General features: G+C 35.3%; 1 protein-coding gene across 5 annotated transcripts in view; it reads right to left on the bottom strand.

The window, feature by feature from the left end:
- Positions 1 to 22,478, bottom strand: part of PPFIA2 (PTPRF interacting protein alpha 2) — a 516,020-nt gene that overhangs the window by 488,052 nt on the left and 5,490 nt on the right. The window lies entirely within an intron of this gene.

The following is a 22,478-nucleotide window of genomic DNA, read 5'->3' on the forward strand; positions in this document are numbered from 1 at the left end:
TAGTGTAGAATGCTATTATTTTAATAAATGTATAGAGGTATGTATTCATCACTACAATCCACTTTTAAGACATCACTATCTCCCCAAAAAAGATCCCTACCCATTTGCTGTCCCTTCCTATGCCCACCTCCAGCCTCTGGCAAACTTTAATCTCCTTTCCATCTTATAGCTCTGACTTTTCTGGATATTTCATGAATAAGGAATCATATAATATATAATCTTTTATGATGGGCTTCCTTCACTTAGCAAGATGATTTTTAAAGTTTCATTCCTATTGTAGTGCTGATAGTTTGTTACTTATTGCTGAATAGCATTTCATTGCATGAATACACAATATTTTCTTTACCACCTGAGGATATTTGTTATTATGAATAATGCTGCTATGAACATTTGTGAACAGGATATATGTGAACATATGTTTTCATTTCCTTTGGTTAGATTTCTAGGAGTAAATTTTTTAAAATTAAATAAATGACTAGATTATTTTTATGGTAGTTGTACCTTATTACATGCCAATTAGCAATGTATGAAAGTTATTGATTCACCATAATGTCACTAATCTGGGTATTATCTTTTGATTATAAAAATTCTAGATGGTGTGAAATGTGGTTTTAATTTGAAATTCCTAATGACTACAGAGATTGAGCATATCTTCATCTGCTTATTGACATCTATTTACCATCACTGGTGAAATGTCTATGCAAATTATTTACCCATTTTTTAATTGGGTTTTCCTCTTCTTATTGACTTGTGAGAGTTCTTTATAAATTCAAAATATAAGACCTTTATCAGAGATAAGTTTTGAAAATATTTTCTCCTAGTTATCCTAATATTTTTATTTTCTTACTAATGTATTTTGAAGTAGAAGTTTTTTTTATTGTGATGAAGTTCAATTTATTATTCTTTTGTGGATTGTACTTTTAGTGCCATGTTTAAGAAATCTTTGCCTAATCCAAAGTTTCAGCAATGTTTTCCTATTATTTTCTTCTGAAGAGTGTATCATTTTGCTCCTACATATTGGTCTATGGGCCACTTTTGAGTCAATTTTTGCGTATGATATTTGGTAAGATTCTAAATTAGTCTTTGTGCATTTGAATAGCCAATCATCCTTGCCTAATTTGTTGAAAAGACTATCTTCTCCACATTGAATTGGTGTATTTGTTGAAAATCAATTGACCATAAATATAAGGGGTTATTCTTGTACTCTCTATCATTTTACATTGCTCTATATGTCTATCCTTAAACTAGCCTGATTACTGTCCTTTTAGAGTAAGTTTTGAAATCAGTAAATGTTAAATTGTCCAATTTTGTTAATGTTTTTCAAGATTGTTTTAATTATCCTTGGTTCTTTGCCTTTCTATATAAATATTAAAATCACCTTATCCTCTCCTGTATAAAAGCCTGCTGACATTTTAATAGAACTGTGTTGAATTTATAGACAAATTTGGTCATATGTGACATCTTAATAATACTGAATCTTTTAAAACAAGAATGGCTCTCCATTTGTTTAGATATTTTTACATTTCTCTTAATAGTGTTTCATAGTCTTCACTATACAACTCTTGCATGCATTTTGTTTAATTTACTCTTAAGTATTTCATTACTTTTGATGCTCTTAAAGATGGAGTTGTTTTAACTTCATTCTTGATCATTCTTTGATACTGTACCAAAGTACAATTTATTTTTGAATGTTTATCTTTTATCCTGTGACTTTGCTGAATTTGGTTTATTCATTTTGTTGGGGTTTCTTTGTGGACATAGAAGTATTTTAATAAAGGCAGTAGCACAGCCAAATTTGTATTTTAAACAGATAACTCTGCAGCTGTGAAGGGGATGCATTTGAAGGAGGAAATGCTGGAGGAAGACTTTTTCTTTTTTTTTTTTTTTTTTTAGGTTCAATTGGATGTATTTTTTTTTCACAAAATGGCAATTACTAGCATATTAAGTGACTTCAATATTGGACTTTTTTTTTTTTTTTATACTTTAAGTTCTAGGGTACATATGCATACCATGCAGGTTTGTTACATATGTATACATGTGCCATGTTGGTGTGCTGCACCCATCAACTCATCAGCACCCATCAACTCATCATTTACATCAGGTATAACTCTCAATGCAATCCCTCCCTCCTCCCCCCTCCCCGTGATAGGCCCCGGTGTGTGATGTTCCCCTTCCCGAGTCCAAGTGATCTCATTGTTCAGTTCCCACCTATGAGTGAGAACACGCAGTGTTTGGTTTTCTGTTCTTGCGATAGTTTGCTGAGAATGATGGTTTCCAGCTGCATCCATGTCCCTACAAAGGACACAAACTCATCCTTTTTTATGGCTGCATAGTATTCCATGGTGTATATGTGCCACATTTTCTTAATCCAGTCTGTCACTGATGGACATTTGCGTTGATTCCAAGTCTTTGCTATGGTGAATAGTGCCGCAATAAACATACGTGTGCATGTGTCTTTATAGCAGCATGATTTATAATCCTTTGGGTATATACCCAGTAATGGGATGGCCGGGTCATATGGTACTTCTAGTTCTAGATCCTTGAGGAATCGCCATACCATTTTCCATAATGGTTGAACTAGTTTACAATCCCACCAACAGTGTAAAAGTGTTCCTATTTCTCCACATCCTCTCCAGCACCTGTTGTTTCCTGACTTTTGAATGATTGCCATTCTAACTGGTGTGAGATGATATCTCATTGTAGTTTTGATTTGCATTGCTCTGATGGCCAGTGATGACGAGCGTTTTTTCATGTGTCTGTTGGCTGTATGAATGTCCTCTTTTGAGAAATGTCTATTCATATCCTTTGCCCACTTTTTGAAGAAATGGATAATTTCCTGGACACTTACACTCTCCCAAGACTAAACCAGGAAGAAGCTGAATCCCTGAAGAGACCAACAGCAGGCTCTGAAATTGAGGCAATAATTAATAGCCTACCAACCAAAAAAAGTCCAGGACCAGATGGATTCACAGCTGAATTCTACCAGAGGTGTAAGGAGGAGCTGGTACCATTCCTTCTGAAACTATTCCAATCAATAGAAAAAGAGGGAATCCTCCCTAACTCATTTTATGAGGCCAACATCATCCTGATACCAAAGCCTGGCAGAGACACAACAAAAAAAGAGAATTTTCGACCAATATCCCTGATGAACATCGATGCAAAAATCCTCAATAAAATACTGGCAAACCGGATCCAGCAGCACATCAAAAAGCTTATCCACCATGATCAAGTGGGCTTCATCCCTGGGATGCAAGGTTGGTTCAACATATGCAAATCAATAAACATAATCCAGCATATAAACAGAACCAAAGACAAAAACCACATGATTATCTCAATAGATGCAGAAAAGGCCTTTGCAAAATTCAACAGCCCTTCATGCTAAAAACTCTCAATAAATTTGGTATTGATGGGACGTATCTCAAAATCATAACAGCTATTTATGACAAACCTACAGCCAATACCATACTGAATGGGAAAAACTGGAAAAATTCCCTTTGAAAACTGGCACAAGACAGGGATGTCCTCTCACCACTCCTATTCAACATAGTGTTGGAAGTTCTGGCTAGGACAATCAGGCAAGAGAAAGAAATCAAGAGTATTCAGTTAGGAAAAGAAGAAGTCAAATTGTCCCTGTTTGCAGATGACATGATTGTATATTTAGAAAACCCCATTGTCTCAGCCCAAAATCTCCTTAAGCTGATAAGCAACTTCAGCAAAGTCTTAGGATACAAAATTATTGTGCAAAAATCACAAGCATTCTTATATACCAGTAACAGACAAACAGATAGACAAATCATGAATGAACTTCCATTCACAATTGCTTCAAAGAGAATAAAATACCTAGGAATCCAACTTACAAGGGATGTAAAGGACCTCTTCAAGGAGAACTACAAACCACTGCTCAGTGAAATAAAAGAGGACACAAACAAATGGAAGAACATACCATGCTCATGGATAGGAAGAATCAATATCGTGAAAATGGCCATACTGCCCAAGGTAATTTGTAGATTCGATGCCATCCCCATCAAGCTACCAATGACTTTCTTCACAGAATTGGAAAAAACTGCTTTAAAGTTCATATGGAATCAAAAAAGAGCCCACATCTCCAAGACAATCCTAAGTCAAAAGAACAAAGCTGGAGGCATCACACTACCTGACTTCAAACTATACTACAAGGCTACAGTAACCAAAACAACATGGTACTGGTACCAAAACAGAGATATAGACCAATGGAACACAACAGAGTCCTCAGAAATAATACCACACATCTACAGCCATCTGATCTTTGATAAACCTGAGAAAAACAAGAAATGGGGTAAGGATATCCCCTATTTAATAAATGGTGCTGGGATAATTGGCTAGCCATAAGTAGAAAGCTGAAACTGGATCCTTTCCTTACTCCTTATACGAAAATTAATTCAAGATGGATTAGAGACGTAAATGTTAGACCTAATACCATAAAAACTCTAGAGGAAAACCTAGGTAATACCATTCAGGACATAGGCATGGGCAAGGACTTCATGTCTAAAACACCAAACGCAACAGCAACAAAAGCCAAAATTGACAAATGGGATCTAATTAAACTAAAGAGCTTCTGCACAGCAAAAGAAACTACCATCAGAGTGAACAGGCAACCTACAGAATAGGAGAAAATTTTTGCAATCTACTCATCAGACAAAGGGCTAATATCCAGAACCTACAAAGAACTCAAACAAATTTACAAGGAAGACTTTTTCAACACTGTTGGAACAATTGCTGACATCTAGGATACTCACAGGAATATATAGCAAGACTAGTAGTACACCAGAAGAAAAAAACTTGAGAATTGCTTATTTTGTCATAGAAATGAACATGTTTAAGAAGATCATTTTAAGCTATCTTTTCTTTGTTCTTTAGACAAAGTCTTGTTCTGTCACCCAGGTTGGAGTGCAGTGGTGGGATCAATTCACTGTAACCTCAAACTCCTGGACTCAAGGTCTTGTCTTGCCTCTGCCTCCCCAGCAGCTGGGACTACAGACATGTACCACCACACTTGGCTCATTTGAAAAACAATTTTGTAGAGAAGGGTGCCTCACTTTGTTACCCATGCTGGTATCAGGCTACTATATTTATTGTGCTTATTAAAGTTGCAGCCTTCTTCCAGTAATGGCAGACTGTGTAATTAGGACCAGTTCTATTGATAAGAACGACTAGAAAAATTGGATAATTTTTAAAACAAATTTTAATTCACTTTTGAACTAAGACAACAAAAAAGACAGTGAAGATTTTAGAGTTTGGAATCTAAGGAAAACTAAGCCCTTAGGCATTTGGACCTGCTTTTTCCCTAGTTGTGGCAAAAGAAGAGGCTGGCTCAGCACATTTGGCAACTTCATAAGGCTGAAGAGATGGGAATTGAGATCAAGTCCTTTCAAGATGCAGTGGCCTTGGTGAATCTTCCTCACTTGGAGGTGAGATTCCTAAGAACTGCACCATAGAAGAAATAATCTCTGGATGATAGATCTTCCCAGGGATTACCTAGATTAAGGTAATTAAGATCGCTATTTTCCAGATATCTGGCCAAAACAAATAAATATTCTCTCTAGATGAAGATAATATTCTCCTAGAACTAAATTGACTTCCACTGATGATTTTACAAATAAGATGACTGTCACACAGTCAAAAATAACAATGTACACGAGATAACCAGACAATAAAAATGAACAATAATTCACCAAAAGACAAATGAAACAGATAAAAGGAACTCCTTATATTCAAGTTATCAGAAAGACTTAAAATGACCATGTTTAAAATGTTAAATAAAATTTATAACAAAACAAATGAAAAAGAATTTTAAAAGATAGTAATCACAACAAAGGATTAAATATATAGATTCAACAGCGAATTAGAAAAAGCAGAGAAAATTAGTGAACTAAAATGTTAGTACAAAAATAAAATTCCAAATGAATCACAGAGCAATAAGGGGATGGAAAATATAGAAGAAAGAGTAAGAGGAATAGAAAATAAAGTGAGAACTAGCATATAGGAAGTGGCATTCCAAAATTAGGGGGGAAACAGAACGTGATGAGGCAGTATTTAATGAAGCAAAGTAAATATTTTTCCAAACCAATAAATGACAGTAACTCACAATGTTAACAATCTCTATGAACACTAAGAAGGAAAAAATGGAAAATAAAAAGAAATACATTTTAAGTACATTACAGTAAAACTTCTTCTAAAAAAAACTCTCTAAAGCAGCCAAAATGATAAACAAAAAAGTACAGTTTACTCTCAAAGAGGCAACAATTAAATTGACAACTGCCTTCTCAACAGCAACAATGAAAGTCAAAATAAAATAATATGCCTTAGTGCCAAGTGAAAATAACTACTAACACAAAATTCTATCTCCGGTAGAAATACCCTTCAGGAATAAAGGTGAAGTAAAGATTTTTTTCTGCAAAACTTAAACCAGGAAAGTTATTCATCTGCAGATGTACACTAAAAGAAATATTCAAGTTTGTTTTTCAAGTAGAAGAAAAATGATCCCAGATGAAAAACCAGAAAGAATGAGATCCAGAAAGAATAATTGGTAACATAAATGGTATACGTGTGAATAAATCTAAAGGTATATAGCCTGATAAAAATATAATCATACACATGGAAGTATAAGGCAGGAAAAGTATACATTAACATTATACTTTGCTGAGGATGCACATTGCAATTTGTGGGTTAACGAAAGAACAGCAAGAGTGTAAAACTTCTAGAGTAACAGAGAAATAAATGCAATTCAAATGGTGGCATGAAAGGTTGATTTAAAAAAAAAACAGAGAATAGATAGGAAAAATAGAAATCCCTTAGTAAAATAGTAGACTAAATACAAATATACAAGTATTTACAGTAATTATAAAGATACCAAAAAATTTAAAGAGAAAGATTATCAGTCTGCATACAAATAAAATTCAGAAACTGTTCATTATTTGTGGGAAACATATATAAGAACACAGACACATTGAAAGTAGAAATATAGAAATGACACACAATGCAAACATTGAAAGAAATCTGCTATAATACTATTACTACTAGTAATAAAATCAGATTAAATAGAATTCAAGGGAAAACAGCAGTCCAGAAATAAATGGGTCACTTCATGATGATAAAAGGCTCAACTGGCCATGAAGTTATAAATATGATATAGTCAAATAAAACTAATAGCAGCCTCAAAATATATGCTAAAAATAAAAGAATCGCAAGAAGTAGAAACTCTATAATTATTGTGAGAGACAATAAAACGTGTTGTTATTCTAACACAGAACTTAAGATGTGGAAATACAAAATGAAGTTACTTTTTTTTTTTTTTTTTTTTTTTTTGAGGCAGAGTCTCACTCTGTCGCCCAGGCTGGAGTGCAGTAGCGCAATCTCGGCTCACTGCAAACTCTGCATCCTGGGTTCATGCTATTCTCCTGCCTCAGCCTCCCGAGTAGCTGGGACTACAGGCGCCCGCCACCACGCCAGGCTAATTTTTTGTATTTTTAGTAGAGACGGGGTTTCACTGTGTTAGCCAGGATGGTCTCGATCTCCTGACCTCGTGATCCGCCTGCCTCGGCCTCCCAAAGTGCTGGGATTACAGGCGTGAGCCACCGCGCCCGGCAGCATTTTAAAATAAACTTTTCTATATACAAAATTAACAAAGATAATATAATTTTTATGTTATTTAGAACTGATTTTATCTCCTTTATCTTAGAAATAGATCATGAAGGCCGGGCGCGGGGGCTCAAGCCTGTAATCCCAGCACTTTGGGAGGCCGAGACGGGTGGATCACAAGGTTGGGAGATGGAGACCATCCTGCTAACACGGTGAAACCCCGTCTCTACTAAAAAATACAAAAAATTAGCCAGGCGAGGTGGCGGGTGCCTGTAGTCCCAGCTACTCGGGAGGCTGAGGCAGGAGAATGGCGCAAACCTGGGAGGCGGAGCTTGCAGTGAGCTGAGACCCAGCCACTGCACTCCAGCCTGGACGACTGAGCGAGACTCCGTCTCAAAAAAAAAAAAAAAAAAAGAAGTAGATCATGATCATGAAGTAATATTCTTATCATGGAAAACTTTCAAATTAATTACCCATTTAAAAAAAAAAAAACTTGTTCAATTAATCTATTATCGATCAGCAACATATCAATGCATCTTATAAACTCTCACAAGAATTAATAAAAAATTTCAAACTATAATATCACATATCTTAATTGAAGCAGATTACACTAAAAGTGGACATAAAAAGAGAAAATCATAGGTAAGAATAATCCATGAAAATTAATTTACTGTAGAACAATGTAGTATCAAATTCTAATCACATCAGTTCCTAAGCAATTTTTTCTACTTAACATCAAGATCAACATGGGCTTATAGATTTAAAAAAAGAAAGAAAAAAAACGAAAGAAAAACAAAACAAACAAACAGACAAAAACCTCTTCAAAACGGAAACTTTCTTCTGGCAAATATTTTAGGAATAACTGTTAGTCTTTATACTCGCTTGGAAGACAACCTGAAGCCTCTTGATCTAGGAGGGAAAGCAGAGCTGGGAGCCAAGAGCAATGAGATTTCATTTTCTTGCTGTAGTACCTATTCCAAGTTCTAGGGCCAACACTCTCACTTTTTGAAAAGCAAAATGACTAAAAATATTCATTTTGGGGGAAATTTGTCTTAATTCAAGGCCCAAGGAAGAAATTGCCAGTTATTCAGAATCTTACTCAATAAATTCGATCATATTTGAGAGAAATTAGTAGAGCCTTATTATTAGTATTTTTTGAAATTATTGGTGTCACAAATAAAACTCTGATTGCAGTACAAATTTTAACTTAAAATTCAAACCCTATGTACCTTTGGCCTATGAATCTTCTCTTAAATAACTTAATTTTTATGACTCTTAAGTAAACAAACAACAAGTATTAAGGGTTTACTAAGGGCCAGGCAGCCTTAGCTAATTCAGAGATATTATTTTGTAAACTAATTTAATTGCAGAGGTCAATGCAAAGGTGTGTGATCTACTTAGAGTGTGATAGTCATGTTTTAAAAGAAGATGTCCACAATCATACTTCTAAACTCTTTTTCACAAACTGAGGAATCGTGATGGTGGCTGCTACCTTACCCTCGAGCTGTAAAGCTCTGAAGTGAACTATACAGGAATAGTAAATAGTGTGAATTTCAATGTTTCTGTTACTGCATATAGAATTTCTCATCAAAGATTCGTAAAAATAAATGAATCATAAACGTGCTAATATTAAGTACAACAAATTAGACTATACATTTTAGGGAAAAATCTCAGGTTAGATAGAAACGCGTCTTGATAATACTAATGACTATTTTTCTGTTGGTATCATTCCCTCTGATAGAATAATAATAAGAGCAGGCCAAAAAAAAAAAAAGAGAATAATTTAAATATAAACTATTCCAAAGCAAAAAACTAATCAAAATATTCTACTGTTAGTTTTGTCCTTCCACAAACTGAAAGTCAGATATAGATAATAAAGAGTGGTAGTAGTATTGTAATGTCATATAACTATTAATACACTTTTTTTGTGTGAAAAGTGGCTTAGTTTAATAAATAAATTCCTTAGTGAAAAAAAACATGAAGAATGTGAAAAAATGGAATTTGAAATGTACAGAAATTGTGTCACTATCTTAAAAATTCCTTCAAAGCAAATCATATACATTCTGACCTCAGTGCTATGAATGTAACATATTCAAAATGTCACCACCACTTCTTGATATAAAATCCACTTCATTCTAGAAGGGGATTTGAGGTGAGCGTTAATGCTGGTCTCACACATAATGACACTCGTGTTGTAGACACTTTAGCCATAAGGCTCCACGAATTGTATTTGTTTTCTTGTGTTCATTAAGATTTTTAATATATGATAGTGATTTTTTATGATTGCATGATTTGCTAAATAAGCATAGAATAGATACGGAGAATGTATACAACAAGAAAAAGAATAATCTTTATTTTCATTTATTTAGTATTTTTTTAAACTCCAACTAAATGCTAGATATTACAGGCAGAAAATACAGCTGTGAACCAAATATAAAAGAATCCTCTGACTCAAGCTTGTCCAACCTGGGGCCCACGGGCCACACGTGGCTCAGGATGGCTTTGAATGAGGCCCAACATAAATTCGTAAACTTTCTTAAAACATTATGAGATTTTTTTGGTGATTTTTTTTTTTTTTAGCTCATCAGCTATCATTAGTGTTTTTGCATTTTATGTGTGGCCCAACACAATTCATCCTTCCAATGTGGCCCAGGGAAGCCAAAAGGTTGGACACCCCTGCCTGACCTCAGAGAGCATAGAGCCCATTGGAGGAAAAAAGAAGTAAGTAAGATAAAGAAATAAAATATACACTATACTAGGTGGTTATAAATGCTTTGGAGGAAAAGTAGAGAAGAGGGGTTGGGTGTATTAGGAAGAGGGATGTAATAATTTCATAAATTTAAGCAGGGTGATCAGGCATGGCCTTACTAAGTAAATATTTGAATAAAGACCTGGAAAGGTGAAGAAAGCAAGCTATATGGTTATTTAGGGGACAACTTTTCCAAGCCTACAGAGCAGCCACTGCAGTCCCTAAGGCAATCAAATCTCTGACACGTCGGACAGAAAGAACACCAGGATGGTGGGATAGAATGAGTAAGCTGGAAAACAGTAAGATACGTTATCAGATAGGTAAAGGGGAATTGCAAATGTTAACACTGTAGGACTGGTTAAAGACCTAGGCTTCTCCGGATGGGAAGTTATTTCAGAGATTTGAGCAGATATGAAACAAACTCTGACTTACTTTTTATCCAAATCAGAATCTTTTTTATTGCTCTGAATTATATCGATGAGCTACAAGGACACAAGCAAGGAAAACGGTTAGGAAATTTTCATCTAATTTGGGTAAGAGATAGTGACTCTGACTAGGATGGAGTTGCAGAGGTGCTTATAGTGGTTTAATTCTGCATATACTTTGAAGGAAACACTGAGAGACTGCTGATAGATTGCACAGAGAATGTGGAAGAAATAAAACACTGAAGTTTTGGGCCTAAGCCAATGGAAGATTGATGTTGCTATTAATTGAGATGTCAAAGACTAAGTGAAGATCATGAACTCAGTTTTGTACACGTTAAGTTTCAACATTAGACAATAAGTGTCTGAAAGTTGAAGGAATGTCTGGAGAAGAGGTGAAAATTCTGGAGTCATCAACATTTAGATGATATTTAAAGGGAGCAAATGGATGACATTATCAATAGTGTCAATAGAGATGGAAAAAGACAAGGTTAGGATCTGGGCCCTGGAGTAATCAAGCATTAAGATGCCAGGAAGATGACAAGTGAATGATACTAAGGACTGAAAAGTGGCCAAAAACAAAAGAGGAAAACCAGGCAAGTGGGCTATCCTAATGCCAAATGAGGTAAGTGTCTCAAGAAAGAAGGGGAGATCCACTGTGTCTAAAGATGCTGATAAAGTAAGCATGAATAAAGACTAAGAAATGACCACTGCATTTAGCAATATGGGGGATATTGCTAATCTTCACAGAGCAGTTTAGATGAAGTTGATCTAAATTCATGTTTTCTTAAATCCACTCCACTCAGGGTGAATTCAAGCTGAATGCCTAAATCCAGGAGTAGATTAAACAGAAAAATTGGGGAGAGAAATAAGAACGGATATCGGCAATTAAAAGAAACAAACAAGGCTGGGCACGGTGGCTCACGTCTATAATCCCAGAACTTTGGGAGGCCAAGGCGGGTGGATCACGAGGTCAGGAGATGGACAGCATCCTGGCTAACACAGTGAAACACCATCTCTACTAAAAATACAAAAATTAGCTGGGCACGGTGGCACATGCCTGATGCTCCAGCTACTGGGGAGGCCGAGGCAGAAGAACCATTTGAATCTGGGAGGCAGAGGTTGCAGTGAGCCGAGATTGCACCACTGCACTCCGACCCAAGTGACAGAGTGAGACTCCATCTCAAAAAACAAAAAAAGCAAAAAACTTTTGCTGTAAAGGGAAAGATAAATGGTGGGGTGGTATCTTGGTAGAATGGTGGGGCGGGGGAGGGGGGTGGTGGGGAGTGTTAATAGCTTTAAAAAAAATTAAGAGAAATGTAAGAACATATTTTAATATTTCAGTTATAATTATTAGAGATGGACCGATTCATAATGTAGGAAAAAGAATGCAAAAGTTTTGTGCAGGAATAGTAAGGGGGGATGAGATCTAGAACAAAAGGGAAAAAGTTGACCTTTTCTAGGAACATGTACAGTTCATCACAGTAGAGGATAAAGGGCAATAAGATCACTAAAAATAACAGCCAGTTTCACTGAATTTACAAATACATGTGACAGGAAGCAGAATTTAGGCAATGCCTTCTTATTTGCCATTAAATATTCCTAGAAACCATAATTGACCAAAGATAAGATAAAATAAAATATAGATAGCAACACTATGCCATAAGCATAGAAGTTTACACAGAATAGGCCCTAAAGTATTTGTTGAATAAATAGTAATTATTCATGAAATAGTTACGATTAAACTAATACAGCTAAAATGTTTGTCCTTTATAACGATTAGCAAAATAATATGACAGATTAGAGAGACTATAATTCTTTTGTATTTAAGACAATAGAAAATAGTAAATTCTTTTGTATGTAAGTAAATAGAAACCTCAGAAGTTCACTGGTTTTCCAATGTCACAGGGTTTAGCAAAAGTTGAAATTGAAATCCAAGTGTTCTACTTTCTAGTTAAATATCTTTTCATGTAACCTATACTTTCTGGCTGATAAAAAGGATCTTATAAAGTATGCTCAATGCATAAAAAGGTAAATTTATAGTATTATAAGTATCAGACTGGGAATCCTTGAGTAATTAAATTCAGTATAATTATATGAATTCTAATAATAATTTCAAATTTCATTAATAATAATTTGTTTGCCTTAGAAGTAGTTATGATAAATGCTTCCTTTTTTTTTTTTTTTTAAACAGAGTTTCGCTCTTGTCACCCAGGCTGAAGTGCAATGGCATAATCTCAGCTCACTGCAACCTCCGACTCCTGGGTTCAAGCAATTCTGCTTCAGCCTCCCAAGCAGCTGGGATTACAGGTGCCTGCCGCTATGCCCAACTAATTTTTTTTGTATTTTTATTAGGGATGGGGTTTCACTGTGTTGGCCAGGCTGGTCTCAAACTCCCAACCTCAGGTGATCTACCCACCTTGGCCTCCCAAAGCGCTGGGATGACAAGCATGAGCCACTGCACCTGGCCACAAGAAATGCTTTCTATTGTCCATGTCTCTTAAACAGGGTTTCCAGAGGACTTTAATACTTCTTTTAATCTAGATGAACATAACAAGATGAAGAAGAGGGCTCAGGGTAAAAACAAAAGTATGTCATTAATGGGATCCTGGTGAATACCACTTACAAATTGTGTGGTGCTGAAGAAGTTACCTAATCTCTCTGTACCTTGGTTTCATTATCTGTAAAATGGGAATAGTAATAATAATGGCATCATTGGAATGTTTAGAATCTTAATTGAGATGATTCCTCTACCCAGTTTAATGAATAAGCTGAATTTAGTAACCATTTTATCTCCTCTAATTCCCTCAGGTTAAGAAATTAATATGAAACAAAATTTCAGAGAGCCATCCTAGCTTCTCTGATATGATTAGACAATAAATTATTATCTTTTCTTTTATAATGAAAAAGTCTAGTCTAGACTAATGATTTTATAGTTTTGGTTCGATATAGGATTATAAAACAGACACAGCCCTAAGGTCCCATCTAACCTAAAGTTTCTCCCCTCACACTTGGTTCAGGCTTACTTCAAGCCCTGAAGTCTGCATTGGAGGGTAGGTGTCTGGTGGTCTCTCACATCACCCACTCACAGCAACTGTTTCCGACCACTTCAGACTCAGGGCCTGTGAAAAAAACTTGGAGGGGAAAGACCACAGTTACATGTGGCTGACCCTTGTGTCACCACTGTCTGGGATTTCTGGAATGGCAAATGTGGAAGCAATGACCTTTTCTTCTTCTTCTGGAGTGCACCTGTGGCATTCTCAAAGAACCCCTCTGTCAGTTCTCCTCTCTTGGAATCAATCCTCCAAATTTGTTGCTCATAATTCACCACATTGGAACCTTGGCACCTTGGCTTCTGCGAGTCTACTCACCTATGGGCTTAAGATAACCCTAAGCAAGCACCCCTTGTGAGGATCGCAAGTTGCTCTTCAAACATTGCCAACCTTCTTCTTGACCATGGAGAACCAAGAGGACTTGCCTGCCTTGCAAGGCCTTCATCTGCTACATGGCTGCTTTTAGATTTCAGACTCTGTATCCTTTACTCTCTAGAGGAAACCTGTTAAACTCTTTGAATGTTTTTCCTGAAGCTCATCTCACTTGGCTAAGGTGAGCAGGAATTGCTCTCATTTCTCATACATGGAGTGGTAGATTATGTACAACAAACCAACAGCTCTCCAAAACAATTGTACTTCTCTTCTAGCTTTTCCAACTCAACCTTTGTAGAGTTCCAATGTGGAGTTTGAGTTAAGACTAAACTTAACGGGTTGGACTATATCTTAGCATCTCCTGCAAATAAAGTCTTGTGCCTCACTTAATTAGTTTTATCTCCAACAGACAGAGAGGGAAACACTCCCATTTTAATATCTAGGTGCTTAAATAAAACACTGAATGGCATAGTGGGAGTGTTCAGAAATGTTAGCTATTACAATTAATCTTATCTTTGTTATTGAACATTTAAGAAGTAACTACATAAGGAATTGTCCACAAGAAAAAAATTGAGAGGAATAAAACAAAATATTTAAGAACTAAGACAGTATGGCATCATGAAAGTTAAAGGGATAAGATTAATTTATCTAGGTTTTGGAGAAGAGTGGTGTCAAATAAAATAAACGTACTACAATTATTAATTGGTTATTGGTGACAGCGAACATTCTGAACAGGGAGTTAGAGTAAAAATCAGACTGCAGTATAGAAGTTGAAAAAATTTAGACAGTGAGAGCACGTCTGGAAAATAAATGTGGAGAATAAGTTTACAGAAGAAGAAAAAAATAAGTTGAAAACTAAGAGGAAACAGAGTCAAGGGACTTTTTTGTTGTTAATTGTACTTGTCATCATTTTAATTTTAAGAAATCTATTTGAATATCCTGCAAAATAGCCAGCTTAGAGGAAAAGTAATTGAAGATACTAGAGACAGAGGGAATAAACAATCAAGAGAGGAGGTAAAAAGGAGTGTTCAAGGATTTAGAGATAAGTATTCACATACTAGAAGGGCAATGCTTAAGATTGGAGAATGTAAGTAAATGAAGACAAGTATGGGTGTAGATAAGTGTGTGGGAGGAAAATAATGAGCACTGAAGGACAACATATCTACTAGCCTAGAAAGGGAATGTTATGGAGAATTAAGAGCATGGGAATTTCAACATGAAATAATTAATAGCATTGCTCAACACAAAGAATTCAAGGGACATGGAGAATATGAAAGCATCACTAGATTTGCAAAATATTGGTGGCATATACACGTGTACTTTATTTTAGGAAAACAATGATGATAGAAGCCTGATTGTAAGGGTTAAAAAAGAAAAAGAAGCAACGAGAAATATAGACCACAAGTGGATATCATTTTATTTGGCCAGAAGAAAAAATAACTAGAAGGGAGAAATACACATTAAGAAAATACGATGGCTGTAACAGGAGGTAAAAGATGGAACATCTTTCTCTCTGACAGGTAAGGGATAACACAATGTGCTGGTATTAGGTTTCACAGAACACAAAGGAGCTCAATTCAGTTATAATCTCAGCACAATAGGAAGGGATGTTGTTTGATGTAATCAAGGGACATATGTGACTGGCCATGGTGGAAGTGGAAAATTTAGGAAAATGCAGTTAAGAACTTTTTAAAAAGATAAATCAAAAGACCTTTAAAATTTGATAAAGATTGAAGAGAGTAAGGATTTTTAGTGCTCTCAATTTGTGCTACTGTTCATTATTACCCAGTAAAATTGTGCAGTTAAGGTTGGCTAAAGATAATGATGATAATATCTACAATGATAATATCAGCAACAATAGCTACATTTAACATTTATTGAGCATGTACTACCTGTGAGGCATTGAATTGATCATTTGACAAGTTCCAACTCATTTGTTTCTCATAACGATCTTATGAGGCAGTTTTTATCATTATTTGAAGTAAGCACTTTGACCAAGGTTATTGAGCTAGTAAGTAGCAAGTCCAATTCTACCTAGGTAGTATGCATTCAGAATACAAGTGCCGTCAGGGCAGAAGCTGTTGCTCTCTATAAGATTTACTCAAATAGTTTGAATTTTAGAATGTCAAAAGATATATATGTCCTCCATAAGTAGCCTCTTTTAATTTCTTGTCAAGATGTACACCAGCACATCCCAAATTATATATATATATAAACCTGGTATTTTAAAATGCTCAGGGTTTCTGAAGCACATACTCATACCTCTTTTCAATCACTCCTAAGGGTAGATGTCATTTACTCTTTTCAATTAAGGAAACAGAGTTTGAGAAAAATCAAGTGACTTTCCAATGGTCCTCCAGCTAACAAAGGAAGGAGCCCCAATTCAAATTCAGATCTTCTGACTCAAGTCCAAAGCCTTAGCCATTCAGGACATTACCCATCCCTGACCATTCTTTCTCTTCAATAGTCTTTACATTTCAATTATCTTTTCTAGTTTTCTGGTCACATTTCTATTTCAAATCTCCCTACTTCACCAGAAGGTTATCACAATAAGCTTTCTCTAACATGAAAATGACCCAAATCAAAAATCACTCTTTTAGTGACATTTGTGGTAGGTCAGTTGCACTAATAGTCCCAGTGTTTCACTTATCCTGTAGCCATACCCTTTGTCATGTAATTCGGTTCTGCTTTCCACTCTCTCTGGGTTTGGCCAAGTGACGTTGCCAAAAATGACTTATGCAGAAGTTTAATAAGCATCTGCTTATATCCATTTGGCTCTTACTCCTCTTCCATGATCATGAGAACCTGCCAGGGCTAGCCCATTGCAGGATTAGACACATGGCATAGAGGTGAATGGCCCCAGTTGACTCAGCCAAGGCCATCCTGGATTAGAATCAGACAACAGCCAACTAACATAAAGCTGACACAGCCAACCTTCAGCTAGCCGTGACATAAAGTTAGTCCAGCCAAGATCAGCCAATTCAAGATCAGCTGAATTCCACAAACCCATATTTTTGTATGTTATTGAGGTTTTTGTGTTGTTATATAGCATCATTTAAGCAATAGATAACTGATAAATATCATGTAATCCATCCAAAATCAAGATTGTAGAATAATTTTTATTCATGATCTGATCATCAGTTCACCCAAAATTCTACAGATTATTCTACAGGGAAATTCCTGTCTTTATTTTGCACCACACATTATAACAGTCTACACTCCACAGTCACTATATAAAACTTTACTTTCATCCCATAACATTTCATCAAACAAATCTTTTTTCGTTATTGATTGCCACTTAATTTTTTAAAACAAAACAAACAAGAATCCCCAAAGAGTCTTCTTTGTGCAAAGTAGGGACCCTAAGCCTAGCCTGAGAAGTAGAGCATATGCTGAATTTTGGTTTCCCATATGTCCTTCAGCAAAGTTCTATCTGCACAACTTTACTACCCCACATGGAATATCTTAGAATCTTTACCAACCTTTTGTCAAAAATACCTCTTTAATATCACTTTCCACATGAAACTTGTTGTAGTGAATCACATATGAACTTCATAATTCAAATACTTTCAGTACTTCTATAATCTTCCAGTACTATATTTATTTGGGCCCATTTATGTATTTTTTCCAAGCAACTCTATTCCCTAAACTGTCGAAGAGCCAAACTGTTTTCCCCTATCCGCTTTACAAACATATGTAGCTATTTAATAATGCACAGTGGACCCTCAATATATGCTAAAAAAGGTGATGAAAACAAATTTTAAACTTTTACATATGACATTCTGCAATAGGAAGCACATTCCCTTTACCTCTCCTCTAAACATTCTTAACAAATATATTAATAATTGACAATTATTCCCCTTGTTCTCAAAAATGTGTAGGATTTTGTCAATATTCCTAGTAAATTATTCTAATTATCCTAATGATTATTCACATACATGTATAGAAATAATCATAGTTTGGCATTCTGGATAAAACAAATGCAAGAAATTCTATATTTAATGCCTTATACATTAATTAGTTTTTATGTGTCTCATTTTCTTCAATCATCACAAGTTACCCTATAAGCTGTTAGTATTAAACACTTTCTGTAGCATGGAAATCTGAAGTTCTGTCTCAAACTGGTGATATGTAGTTGGGTCACAGTACAAACCTGATCTTCCTATTTCAAGTTTATTGTTCTTTCTACATCAAAATGCACATATATTTAGTTCTGCATTTACTTTAAAAGCCTTTTTTATGAGCCTGGTACTTTGGCAGTTCAGGGGGTTTTGCACTATTGAGATCTGCTCGTTTTCTCAAGGAGCTTATAGTTTAGGTTGGGGAACAGGCACATAAACAGATAATTTAATTACAATATGATAAACAATAAGAGTAAAGCACACAGAACAGATGTACTTAGGGTTCAGAAAAGAGTTCCTGAAAGAGATAAACTTTTGGCTAGGATGGGAAATTAACCAGACAAAGACAATGAGGAAGAACATTATAGGTAGAGAGATGAACATGCATGAAGGAAAAAGAATGGAGTTTTCTGGGACACATCAAACAGTGTCGTACTATTCAAGCATATAATGTGACATATTTACAACACTAGAAATGTTAGGAGATGTAGCAAAGAATTTCAGGGTCAGGTGTCAAGAAAAACAGAAGAGTAGAGAGATTTGAGAATTATTTAAGAGGTACAAAAAGTATGGCCCACTGAAGACTGAATTTAGAGGAGGAAGAAAGCACCAACTATAAGGACTCTTAAGGTGTCTAGGTAAGGAGTTAGAGTACACTTAGGTTGTGAGTTGGAGGTAGATGATGACTGGGTTTGCAGCATGTTGAATCTGAGGTTCCGTGGAACATTAAAATGGATCTGTGCATTAATAAGTTAGATCGTTGAGGGCATAGCTTAGAAACGTCAGGCCTGGAGGTGTGGAATGATGTGAAATTATCAGCACTCTTTAAACAGATATACCCAAAGACACAATGAAAAACTAAACAACATGGCTATAAAATAATTTACATGGTTAAAATTGTTAAAAATTATTGTTGCATTCTTTTATAAAGAAAAAATGGGAGAGAAAGTGACTAAAGTAAAGCTCCAATCACCAAGACCTAATAGCACTGAATGGGCAATTTAAGACATCTATATCATAAAGTTTATCTCTGCTTTCAATTCTACCCTGTGTTTGCTGAAATAATTTTCATTTTTCTGTTACTCTAGCGGTTTTCAATTTTACATGCCTTATTTCTGCCTCAAAACTCACATTTATGGTAGTCATTTTCAACTTCCATCTAAATGTCAAATGCAGTGCCACCACACAATGGCACATTATTTACAAAATATTCATAAACTTTCAATGATAGCAATTAATGAAGAATATTCCTCTATTAGTTATAGAAAACTTACAGCCCTAAAGATACAGATTAGGTTATTAAACGCTTTCTTTTTAAAAAAATAAGAGGATTATCACTGTCTGAGGACCTGTGGATTTCTAGGGGTACTCAGATATTTATAATAGCAACATACAAATTGACATTGAAAAAGATATCCTTAAAGTATTTTTAATTTAGAATGGAACTATAGCCATCTAAATGTATAGGCTCATAATCCCTAATCTATAATTCTAAAATCCATACACTCTGAAATTGATATTTTATTTGTATATATGTAATGAATTTGATGGGTGGGAAAATCAGACCTATACTTAATCATGAGACTATTTACAGTCTTTATCTTTTCCATGCAATAGGGATACTCATAGAATTCTCTTCAGAAAAATTTCAGAAATATTCAGAAATACAGGTGCTGCCCATAGTCCTTCAGGAATAGTGTTCTATAATATGCTACACACACACAGAGAGAGAGAGAGAGAGAGAGAGAGAGGGAGAGAGCGAGAGAGAGAATGAGAGAAGAAACTGAGAACAAGAGACAAAGAGAGAGAGAGAGAGAATCAGAAAACCTGTGAGCTCCAAAACACAACTGGCCCCAAGGGATTTAGATAAAAGGCTGGGCAGTATATTTAAAAATTAAAACTTAACATTTTAAAGGCAATCATAATTTAGATACTCAATACAACTGAAGAGCTGGAAATAAAACATTTTTTTCTTATACCTTTACAAAGAGATTTACCTCTACAATCAGTTATACAAAGAGATTCACCTCCACAATCAGTTATGTATAAAAATATTTTTCAATTTTCTCCTTTTTTTCCTAAAGTATCTTGTTCTCGTGCTTTATTTTCACATTTTTAAGTAAAATAGTCACCTTTTTTTACAGAAGGGGAAAATTTAAAAATCCAAATTACTTTTAGATACATTTTGATAAGATTAGGATTTAAACTGAAAACTTCAAGCTTGAATAAAATATAGAAAGACAAATGTGAGCGGGATACATGCAGAGTCTTACATGTAGGATCAGAATCAACTTCCAAGAAGAGTGGAGGGGAAATGGGAACACACTGCAGCATCTATGCAAGTCAATTAGAAACTTCAGTTGACTGCTGTCCCAGTACACATTGAAGGTATGTTGAACTTGTCTCCAAATATCATAAAATCCTAGTGTAAGCTAATGAAACACTGTATCCAGAAGGAGAAATGATTGCCCCATTTTCCACTTGTCACAGTAGATGAGGAAGAGTGTGACTGGTTCTTGGACCACTTTAACAAGAGAATTAACCAACTCAAATAATCCTCCAAGAGAGTAAGTATGATGGTGACAGTTCTAGAAATCACCTTATGAAGAGCAATTGCAAAGATTAAAATATCTTCCTTAAAAATACATAATATTTGGTGTAGCTATCATAGCTGCCTTTTGAAATGAGTCAAAACATTTTGTGTGATGACACAAACCATGGTACCAAGAAGTGAGAGTTATTAAAAACATTATTTCATCTCAGCACAAGATAAACTGACTGAAAATGAAAAGGACTGGAATAGCAGTTATTCACATAGGGTTATGGGATTACCTAATCAGGATGCAACAGGGGATTCTTAGAGATCCTTTCCATTTTGAGAGTCGTAAATATGTCTATGAGTTAACAGTACAGATAGCTTTAGAATTTTATCAATTTTGAATATATACTTTTCAATATTTATAAAGATATCTTTGTTACAAGCCATAACTTTGTGAAGAGAATTCAACTCTTTAACATTTAGTGTACTGCTTTTTAAGGAAAGGGCCAATCAACCTTGTATTTAAAAGAAAGTTTTAGTTTAATGGGGGTGACTGTCAAAAATCCCATTCATTTTTATGTTTCTTCTCATACCTAAAAGAGGCACAATTATATTATTATTATTATTATTATTATTATTATTATTATTGGAGATGGAGTCTTGTTCTGTCCCAGGCTGGAGTGCAGTGGCGTGATCTTGGCTCACTGTAACCTCTGCCTCCCCAGGTTCAAGCAATTCTCCTGTCTCAGCGTTCCGAGTAACTGGGACTATAGGCACACACCACCATGCCTACCTAATTTTTTGTATTTTACTAGAGATGGGGTTTCACCATGTTGCTCAGGCTGGTCTTGAACTCCTGAGCTCAGGCAATCCACCCGCCTCGGCCTCTCAAAGTGCTAGGAGTACAGGCCTGAGCCACTGCGCCCAGCCTATGCGTTTCTTAAACAAGTAAATTGACTTTAATCATTAACTTTGTATATAAATAGGCTGGCAGTTCTTAAAATATCTTAGGATTTTTTTTTCTGTAAAATACAAAGATTGACAGAAATGTATTTAAACATAGCTAATCTAACAATGTTAAGTTAGTGAGGCTTAACTTTTTCCCTTTCACCAATCTTCAAAATGTTTTAAAAATAAAAAGAAACCAGTTAAAGTGTTTTGGTGTTTTTTTTTTTTCCCAAGGGAGAGGATAATATATTAGTAATTCCAAGAATTTTAAAGCAGATATTAGGCATTAAAAAAAAAAAAAGACGAAACAATAGTTGGACACGAGGCTTCCAAAGTACGGTCAAAGGCAGACCATAAAACTGAAAATGAAAAACACATATTTCCAAATGTCAACATTGTGTTTAAAAGGTAAGAAAGATAAAACTATCTCCACATTCTGGTCATTAAAAGCTGATCAACAAGTGGTTTTCTACCCTACTAAGACACACAAATACAACTTTTAAGAAAGACCAGGTAAGAACTCTTGCTTCTCACATAAACCCCCAACCACCATTAACAGTCCATGACTTTGTTTGAGGCAAGGTTTCAAGTGAACTAATCATCTATTCCTAAGTTGTTCTCAACAAAATGTGCATATCACATATGTTAAGTGGAAAA

Source organism: Theropithecus gelada, chromosome 11 (genome assembly GCF_003255815.1).
Source record: "Theropithecus gelada isolate Dixy chromosome 11, Tgel_1.0, whole genome shotgun sequence".
Taxonomy (NCBI): Eukaryota; Metazoa; Chordata; class Mammalia; order Primates; family Cercopithecidae; genus Theropithecus; species Theropithecus gelada.